The sequence below is a fragment of the Bufo bufo genome, chromosome 3 (genome assembly GCF_905171765.1).
Source record: "Bufo bufo chromosome 3, aBufBuf1.1, whole genome shotgun sequence".
Taxonomy (NCBI): domain Eukaryota; kingdom Metazoa; phylum Chordata; class Amphibia; order Anura; family Bufonidae; genus Bufo; species Bufo bufo.
The window spans coordinates 371002388-371013459 of record NC_053391.1 but is presented as its reverse complement, the minus strand read 5'-3'; positions in this window follow the sequence as shown (position 1 = coordinate 371013459).

Sequence of the window (11072 nt, the reverse complement as noted above, 5' to 3'; positions counted from 1 at the left end):
AAACATAGGACAGGGAGATGTCAATGAATCTCATCCTTTATTACTCCCTAGCTTACAACCTCCTACTGTTTTTTTTTTTTTTTTTTTTTTTTTTTTTTTTTCTGTCCTTCCTGGATGGCCTTCTATGAAGGAGGAGGAGATGTTGGGAAGTATACGTGTTTTTCTTTACAAAACTTCATAATATTGTATTAACTCCCATAGGTCTGTATTTTTTTTTTTCCAGCTATATTAACACAGCTTCTGTGTTGAGCTGTTACACGAAGGGCTGCTGTATTCAGTGGTACTATCAGTTATATTTGGTGTGTTTGAAAATCACTTAAGCATTTCTCTTAGGCAGGGTTTTCTTAGGACAATGTGGACCGTTGTTAAATTCATGGGAAGCTACATTTGCAGAGCTTAGCCTGGAGGGTGTATGTAGGAGGCACTTGGTGCTAGTAGTTCCTCTTACACTTCGGCGCTTCTCCTCTGGAGGTTCTGCCTCCTCCCTGCCGGCGCTGCATGCGTACATCTCCTCGCATGTACTGCTACGCGGGGAGGAGAGAGGAGGATAAAACATGGTGGCGCCCACCTTCCTCTCCGCTGTGCTCCCTAGAAGGTAAGGGGCCCTTAGGCATCCAGATTGTTAGTAATATCACAGCCAGATGAACGTTAAAAATAAACAAAACAAAACCTTTATTACAAGTCTGTTTAAAAGGGGGCAAAAAGCCTATATGTCACAGTCTGTGACCATCAGGCAACCAGTCTCAGAGCCTATGCAGAGAAGGGTAACAAATAACTCCTCTGCACAGTTGAGGGACTGGGCTAGAAAAACTCGACTTGCTAGCTGATGATTGCTATGAATTATCGAGTCAGAGTTGAGGGCACGGTAACCAGTGTGAATGGACACAATGTGTGTATGTTACCAGTAATCCTATGAGGTGTATATGCCGATGTGTATGTCCAGCTAAATCAATATCAATATGGTACAGAAGGATCATAAAGTCAAAAAGTGTCCAGCAGTATTGATCCCTTTAAAACATAACTTTTACTTATTCATCTTATATAAAATAATACCACCGTAGTGGTTCACCAGTGAAGATTAGTGAGACAAACGACAAATAACAAACAATAATAGATGCTACTGGGAGCCTTCCTCAGATATATCAAGTGGTGAGTGAACACAGGGCAGCTAAGGGGAGCAGTAGGTAAATCTGACCTGTCCCTTTCGCTCACCCTGTCTATTTCCTCAGCCCAGGGACGTCCCCTGATGGTGGAGACTCCCTGTCCTCGTGCCTGGGCTGACTGCCCTGCGTTTACCCTCCTCTCAAAAAATGTATATAATGAAAAATTACCAACATGGACACCAATGGATAAAACAAGACCAAATGGTATTTATAAATAGGTGAACAAATATATGTATTGCCTATAGAAATGAGGAACCAGACACTAGGGCATCAAAAGCTGTGTATACCCAGGCTAGTTCATATAACCCCGCACTGAGGCATCAATGCTATGCATTCCCAGGCTGGTTCATGTAACCCCTACGCGTTTCCCCTATTACTAGGTTAATCAGGGGGCATTCACGGTCAAGGGTACAACCGTCATCAAATACAGATATATGAGATATACTTATGATATAGTGGAGGAAACAGGATCAGAGACGCAGACAATAATGTGCATAGGGCCAAGGGACCAATTGATATGTCCCACTTCGTGTCCTAGGCAATCAGGAAGCTAAAGGGCCCAACGAGATAAGGGCCAGTACTTTCCCCAGAAAGATTTAGGCTGCGTCCCAGTAGCGTCCCGTTCCTCCTACCATCGGTATATGCCGATGTGGTTGTACCTCCTAGTTCATAGGTCGTATAATGCTACATATAATTGATAACACTGCCTCTGCCAGAGTAAAGTCTCAATGGACTAATAAATACCCTAATGTAATGCAGAGTTCAGACCAATTTGTTTGTATAGCCTGCGGCCAGTACCTAGGTCACCACCATATATCCGCAGCCAGTGTATTTCTGGCTATATACAATTACTCATAGCCAGTATATTTTGGCTACATCCATCCATCACATCCACACTCCAGGCTAAAGATATTGCATCTAGTGCAGCCCTGCCTAGAGAGCCGTGTCCTAGTTATTAGCAGCAGCTCTACGCGTTTCCACGTGACTTGTGACATATAGGCTTTTTGCCCCCTTTTAAACAGACTTGTAATAAAGGTTTTGTTTTGTTTATTTTTAACGTTCATCAGGCTGTGATATTATTAGTATTTAGGAACGTCCACCTACTTATCTTTTCTAAGTGTGAATCAAATCCAGATTGTTAGGCAGCGTATTTTTTTGTTGCTCTATGCTTAGAGTGCAGCGCTTCAGTTTGGTGGCACGTTTTTATGCATTATATAATTTAGGTTACCTCTGTAAAATTCCCAGTTGGGAATAAAGTGTATAGTTTGACTAATACTTCAGGCCTCTTGCACACGACCGTATGACTTTTTTAGTATTTTGCTGTCGTCCAAAAACGGATCCGCAAAAAATACAGATGATGTCTGTGTGTATTCTGTTTTTTGCGGAATGGAACAGCTGGCCCCTGATAGAACAGTACTATCCTTGTCTGTTATGCGGACAATAATAGGACATGCTCTATCCTTGAACGAAACCGAAATGGAAGGCATACGGAGTACCTTCTGTTTTTTTTGCGGATCCATTGAAATGAATGGTTCTGTATACGGAACGCAAAAAACGGAACGTAAACGGGGAAAAAAAAAACGTTTGTGTGCAAGAGGCCTTACAGTTATGGTGTACCAATGCAGGAAGAACAATGCTCAGCAAGTTTCAGACGACAGCTATGAGTATAACTGCTGCCCATATCTGTCAGGGCTCTTTTGAGGACATTGAGACATTATGGGGCGTCTTAGGGACTGCTGGAAAACAAACCTTTAAAAGTCACATTCTTTTGGTAGCGGTATTATTAATTAATTTATTGTTTGGTATTCTATACACTGGTGGTCTCTTTCTTTCTCCTTGGGGTTACCTTCAGCCTCTTTTTTTTTCTTATTTGAGACTGTTCAGTTCCTCACTTGGGTGTATCAGGTATTCTGTTTTAATAAAGCAGAATAATCTATTTTGTTACTCTGCTCTATTGTAGATGTCTCGGGGTTCTGAAGATAGAAGCTCCTCCGCCAGGAAGTCTGCTGGGAAATGCAAACACATGTCCTGCAGATCGTGTAACACCCCCTTGCCTGATGGCAGTGAATTTTATTTCTGCTCAGACTGCAGAGCTAATGACTTTCCTGTGGAGGAACATCGCTTATGCAATAAGGATGTATTACTGTGGATAAAGGATTTTGTCCATGATGCATTTAAACAGTTCAAACAGTCAGCAGTTAAGGAAAAGGAATCCGAAGGTTCTCAGATGAGGCTGGGTGATATTTCTGGATGGATAGATTCATCCCCCAGAGAATCGGTCATGTTTGACGAATATCGGGTCATAGACGAGATTGAGACCTCCGAATCGGAAGAGGATTATCAGGAACTGAACTTCTTTCCATTGCAGAAAATGTCAGTTATTTAAATCCTGGGAGCCTAAAGCCTTGTTTTAGGGGATGATGGTATCCATAAAGAATCCAGGGCCTTTAAGGTAGATCCAATAAGAGGCTTATGGTCAAGGAGTGGAAAACGCCAAATAAGGGGCCAATATTTAACAAGAGGTTTAAGACCATGTGTATTACAGAGCAAGAAGAAGAAAAAAAGATGGGGTGATCCCCCGAAAGTAGATGTCGCCATATCAAAATAATTTAGACGCACTTTAGTCCCTAGTGAGGATGGGTCTAGCTTTACAGATCCGATAGATAGAAGATTCGATAGTGCTTTACACAGAAGCTAGCTCTCAGCTTCAGGCCAGGCAAAGGTAGCGCTATCCTCTTATACGGTTGCAAAGAACCTTTGTGCATGGCTCCTCCAGATGGAGGAAGACATAGATAGGTGTTCCAAGGGATGATATATTATTGTCCTTTTAAGAAGGTTGCTCTGGCTTCTGATTTTCTATGTGATGTCTCGGTGCAGCAGGCCAGATTTGCAGCCCGGTCTATGGCGTTATCTACAGCGGGTAGAAGAATCCCTATGGATAAAACCGTGGGGGGCAGATGTCCACTCGAAGAATACACTCTGTGTAATGGAGTATCGCCCGAATAGGCTCTTCAGACCAGAGCTTGACACACTCATGGAAAATCTGTCAAACAAAAAAGAGAAGTCCCTTCCTTATGCTGCCAAAAAGAAGTGGTATTCTTCCTTTCGCTCTTCCAATAGGGGAGCGGAGTGTAGAAGATCAGAAAGAGGAGAGACATCTGCATCAAGAGGGGGGGGGGGGGGGGGGGGAGGTTAAAGAGGACCTTTCATTACAATAAAAATCTAAACTAAGTATGCTGACATGGAGAGCGGCGCCCAGGGATCTCCCTGCACTTACTATTATCCCTGGGCGCCAATCCGTTCTCCCGGTATAGGCTCCGGTATCTTCAAATTTTTGGCTCAACTGGGAGGGGCCTGCTCTTGTTCTCCTGGGCGTCTCCTTCTCCCAGGCTGGAGTGCTGGCAAATTGCAGCACTCAGCTCATAGCCTGGTCGAAAAAAACCTCTCAGGCTATGAGCTGAGCGCTGCGATTGGCCAGCACTCCAGCCTGGGAGAAGGAGACGCCCAGGAGAACAAGCGCAATCACCTCGTTGAGCCGAAAATTTGAAGATACCGGAACCGATACCGGGAGAACGGTGCAGCGTCCAGGGATAATAGTAAGTGCAGGGAGATCCCTGGGCGCCGCTCTCCATGTCTGTATACTTAGTTTTGATTTTTTATCGTAATGAAAGGTCATTTTTATGCAAAGTGGGAGGAGTTAGTAAGGGGCTTATTTGTCCTAGAAACCGTAAGAAATGGCTATCGTATAGCACTCTCTTCCCAACCGCAGACAGGTATGTCAGAACTCACAGGGTAAGAAGCAGTTCCTTATGGAGCAGTCTATAAGGGAATTCATTCAGATGAATGTACTAGAGCCTGTCCCAGAAAGAGAGAGTTTTCAGGGTGTTTACTCTATATAGAGTATTTCTAGTCCCAAAACCTCAGATGAGGTGGAGGACTATTGTTGATCTGAGGTATCTAAACAAGTTCATACGCAAGAAGAGATTCCGTATGGAGACTGTTCAGTTCCGCAATAAACTTGCTAGAACCAGGAGATTACCTCACTACAATAGATATAAAGGATGCTTATCTGCACATTCCCATTCACAAAAAGCATCGGAAGTTCCTGCATATAGAAGTTTATTTAGAAGACCGGTTATATTATCTGCAGTTCAGGGCACTTCCGTTCGGGATTTCATCAGCCCCATTCACAAAGGTGGTAGCAGCGGTGGTTGCAGGCCTCAGAGGATCAGGGATAACTATAGTCCCATATTTGGACGACTGGCTGGTAAAGGGGAAGACCGCAGAGATACTCAAAGCACATCTCCAGTTAATCTTTAACAGGATTCAGGCTTTAGGCTGGATAGTCAACAGACAGAAATCCAGCATCATCCCATCTCAGCAGAAACAGTTCCTGGGATTCATTCTGGACACCAAGGAGATGACAGTCTTATTGCCAGCAAAAAGAATGAATGTTCTGCGCCAGAATGTACAGCTTCTGAGGCAGGTCAGACCTATATCCTTTTGTCAAATGATAAAGACACTGGGTCTTATGACAGCAGCCAGTCAGGCAATTTCGTGGGTGATTTGGCACACAAGATATCTGCAACGAGACCTCAATTCTAGACCGTACCACAATAGTCTCCAAGGAGACAAGGACATCCCTGAGGTGGTGGATGGCTTTAAAATGGCAGAAAATTTGACCCTCCCACATGGACAGAAACTACTACCGATGCTTCGGCTACAGGTTGGGGTGCACACACGAGGGGCAAGAGGAGCCTGGACTCCAACGGAGAGGTTGTTATCCTCGAATCTCAGAGAAATGAGAGCTGTATTTAATGTCCTAACACATTTCAACCCCCTGGTCCAGGGACGAGCCATAAGAGTCAAGTCAGACAACGTGACCACCGTTGCGTATTTAAATCGCCAGGGAGGTACGAGATCCTTATCCCTCCTCAAAGAGGTGGAGCGGATCTTTGTATGGGCAGAGGCCAATAGTCAACAGCTGTCAGCTGTACACATCAAAGGAAGGAAGAATGCTGTCGCAGATAGCGGCAACTTGCCCCTCCCGAGGGAATGGTCTCTGGACCCGGAAATAAGGGAAGACAACCCTTGGGCTCTAGATGCCGTCTCAGTCTCTAGGGACCTCAGGTTTGCCTACATCTTTCCGCCCATTCCTATGATTCCAAAGGTCTTACAGAAGATCAAACGGGATCAGGTCTTGACAATCCTGATATGTCCATAATGGAATACAACACAATAGAAGCTCTAAACGTGTATAGCAGGCATCCTCAAACTGCGGCCATCCAGCTGTTGCAAAACTACAACTCCCGGCATGCCTGAACAGCCTACAGGTATCAGCCTACAGCAGGGCATTGTGGGACTTGTAGTTTTACAACAGCTGGAGGGCCGCAGTTTGAGGATGCCTGGTGTATAGGCTTAAACAGCACTCCATTATCAATCAGCAAATAAGCCCCCTGGAGGGGGAGGAGTATCATTAACTAAAATGTAACTTTTAATTCAATGTGCAACTAGGGCTCTTTCACACTTGCGTTGTCCGGATCCGGCATGTACTCCACTTGCCGGAATTACACTCCGGATCCGGAAAAACGCAAGTGTACTGAAAGCATTTGAAGACGGAACCGTCTTCAAAATGCTTTCAGTGTTACTATGGCACCCAGGACGCTATTAAAGTCCTGGTTGCCATAGTAGTAGTGGGGAGCGGGGGAGCGGTATACTTACAGTCCGTGCGGCTCCCGGGGCGCTCCAGAATGACGTCAGAGCGCCCCATGCGCATGGATGACGTGTCCATGCGATCACATGATCCATGCGCTTGGGGCGCCCTGACGTCACTCTGGAGCGCCCGGGGGCCGCACGGACGGTAAGTATGCTGCTCCCCCGCTCCCCGCTACACTTTACCATGGCTGCCAGGACTTTAGCGTCCCGGCAGCCATGGTAACCATTCAGAAAAAGCTAAATGTCGGCTCCGGCAATGCGCCGTACCGACGTTTAGCTTAAGGCCGGATCCGGATCAATGGCTTTCAATGGGCATTAATTACGGATCCGGCATTGCGGCAAGTGTTCCGGATTTTTGGCCGGAGCAAAAAGCGCAGCATGCTGCGGTATTTTCTCCGGCCAAAAAACGTTCCGTTCCGGAACTGAAGACATCCTGATGCATCCTGAACGGATTTCACTCCATTCAGAATGCATGGGGATAATCCTGATCAGGATTCTTCCGGCATAGATCCCCGACGACGGAACTCTATGCCGGAAGACAAGAACGCAGGTGTGAAAGAGCCCTTAAACACACCACAAAGATGCAATATCTTAAACACAAATGGGGTCCAAGCCTGGTACCCCAGTTCTGGTAGAGAAATTATAAACCTGCTCCACCTGGTGAAAGGTGCAAGCAGTCTTACCAGACCAATGGAAATACTGGGATCAGCGAGGGTGTCCAGGTAGATCTGTCCAAGGACATCAGATATAGGCCGGATACGAGGTCACACGGGGTGGCGTCTGTAAAGTTGATGCAGAACTGTGCCCTAAAAGACTCTATGAGAGGGGAAGGGGACTGGTTTCATTCTGCCTATCTATACAGAGAACCCGCCCTGATAGGGGCGACCCCGTCCGGATACCTGTCCCTACTTCGGGCCTGATCACAATAATCTACCAGCCGGAGGATTATTGTTGTTTATTCCCCCAACCATAGGGGATCTGCCATATAGAGGATTATCACTTCCTCCTGACCGACCAGCATTGGATCACCAACTCCTTTGCAGATTTGCATCCCACAACCAGGGGTGGAAAATACAAGTTCATTTACTTGACCCAGTTATTACTGCAGGGTTTATACCTGCGGCTTTTTTTGTTCTTTTTTTTCCTTTTTGCACCTCTTTTCCCCTGAAGAGTCAACACGGACAGAAACGTGCCACATCGGGAGGTCACTAGGAATGTTCATCTTTAGATTTAGGGACAGGTATCCGGACGGTGTTGCCCCTATCGGGGCAGGTGCTCTGTATAGATAGACAGAATGAAACCATTCCCCTTCCCCTCTCATAGGGTCTTTTAGGGCACAGTTCTGCATCGACTTTACACGTCGACGTGGCACATTTCTGTCCGTGTTGACTCTTCAGCGGAAAAAAGGTGCAAAAAGGAAAAAAGGGACAAAAAAGCTGCAGGTATAAACCCTGCAGTAATAACTGGGTCAAGTAAATGAACTTGTATTTTCCACCCCTGGTTGTGGGATGCAAATCTGCAAAGGAGTTGGTGATCCAATGCTGGTCGGTCAGGAGGAAGTGATAATCCTCTATATGGCAGATCCCCTATGGTTGGGGAAATAAACAACACAATAATCTACCAGCCGGAGGATTATTGATCAGGCCCGAAGTAGGGACAGGTATCCGGACGGGGTCGCCCCCATCGGGGCGGGTTCTCTGTATAGATAGGCAGAATGAAACCAGTCCCCTTCCCCTCTCATAGAGTCTTTTAGGGCACAGTTCTGCATCAACTTTACAGACGCCACCCCACAGTGTGACCTCGTATCTGGCCTATATCTGATGTCCTTGGACAGATCTACCTTGACACCCTCGCTGATCCCAGTATTTCCATTGGTCTGGTAAGACTGCTCGCACCTTTCACCAGGTGGAGCAGGTTTATAATTTCTCTACCAGAACTGGGGTACCAAGCTTGGACCCCATATGGTGTTTAAGATATTGCATCATTGTGGTGTGTTTTAGTTGCACATTGAATTAAAAGTTACATTTTATGTCCATACTGGCCCAAAAGGGTATGGTTTACACCACTAATGCTGATAAGCAGGGAGACCTTCTGGAGGCTCCCACAGATTCTACACCTAGTAATTCAGGAAGACAGATGTTGTCCGTATCTACACCACCTGAAATTGACAGCCTGGATGTTGACTGCCCCTTCTAGCAGAACAGGGCTTATCAGACGTGGTAGTCAGAACGCTATCGCAGCCGAGAGCACGTACAACTAATAAAGTGTACATCAGAGTCAAGAGGGTGTTTGATTGTTGGTGTGGGAAAAATGGAGTATCTTGTCAGTCTCCTACAACTCAGGATATTCAGAATTTTCTGCAGAAAGGCCTTGACAAATGCCTAAAGCCAGGTACAATTAAGGTCCATATATCAGCCTTATCAGCTTCATTGGGAAGACAGTTATCCAGAGAACCACTAATACAGAGGTTTGTTAAAGCAATTAGTAGAATCAGACCTTAGGTCATCGACCCGATCCCGAGGTGGGACCTTTGTGTGGTTCTGGATCAACTTTGCAATGTTCCCTTTGAACCACTGCAGGACTCAGATTTAAAGTTCGTGTCCATGAAAGTTTGTTTCTTAGTGGCAATTACTTCGGCCAAACGGGTCAGTAAGATACAGGCCCTGGCATGTGCCGAGCCTTACTTAATCTTTCTGCAAGAAAGTTCTACTAAGGACACTGCCAGCTTTTCAGCCAAACATACCATCGTTTTCTAATCTAAATCAGCAGATTGAGTTACGGATTTTTTCCCCGGATCCATCTTCAAAGGAAGAGAGTAGACTTCACTATCTGGACGTGGGCAGAGCCCTAAAGATATATGTCCAAAGGACGAATATGTTCAGGAAGACTGACTATTTGTTTGTTTCTCATTCGGGGGAGAAAAATGTAGAAAAGACTCCTTGACCAGACGGATAAGGGAGGCTATCACTATATGATATGAGCAGAGGGGTCTTGAGGTACCTAAGCCTATAAAAGCTCATTCACCTCATGTGATGGCTACGTCATGGGCGGAGAAGAACTTGGTTCCCATAGACCAGATCTGTAAAATAGCGTCATGGAGCTCTTCCAATACGTTTGTGAAGCACTACAGACTGGATATGCGGCAGATGGGAGAGATGGCTTTTGGCAGAGCGGTAATAGAGTCCACGGTATAACAAAAGCCCTCCCTTTAGGATTAATTGCTAAATCCCCGTGGGTGCTGCTGCTGAAGGATGACAAGGAAAGTGTAATTTTTCTTACTGTAAATTCTCTTTCCTTTAGTCCAAAGCAGCAGTACATACTTACCCACCCAATAAAATAATTCTTGAACAGACCAGAGTGGTTTATTGTCACTTACAGGATTACTTGAAATTTCACAGTAGGAGGTTGTAAGCTAGGGAGTAATAAAGGATGAGATTAATTGACATCTACCTGTCCTATGTTTTAGGAGGATTGGAAATCCCCGTGGGTGCTGCTGCTTTGGACTAAAGGAAAGAGAATTTACAGTAATAAAAATTACACTTTTGCTCAACACTAGGATGGAGTATTCCTAGGAAAGCTTGCTCCCCATATTTGCTCTTTGTTAAGGTGCTGCTGATCACCCGATGTACAAGCAAATGCTTGTTCACTGGTTGAAAGCATCGTTTCTGGGCTGCAGATCGTGCTGTGTAAACAAGGATTTGCTGCCCAGAAACCAAGAATCCATACAGGGGGAGCGACTGCTTCATGTACACGAAGCTCATGTGCGCACACAATCAGGCAATTATTGGGAACAACCACTTAGTTCCAAGTAACTTCCTGCACAGTTGGCCCATGTTAAGGGGACTTAAGGTCAAGTTCAGATGTGGCAGATTTCTGTTGTGGATTTCAAAACCACCATTACATGTAGTTGCTGCAGATTTTTTTTCCGGCCCTGTCTAAGTGGAGGTGCTGCTTTTTGGGCACAGATAAATATTTGGAGTTTCAGATCTACAAAAATAATTTTCTACATAGTTATTATGCAAAGAGTAGTTTTGTGCTGTGCACTAAACATCAGAAAATCTTTTAAAATAGTGACAATTTCTTCTCACCCAATTTAAGAAAAACTGAGGCATGAATGGGACCATGCGTTTTTCTTTTCTATACACTTGGTCAACTAATTAGATATGTAATCTCCAATAAGACAATATGCAAATC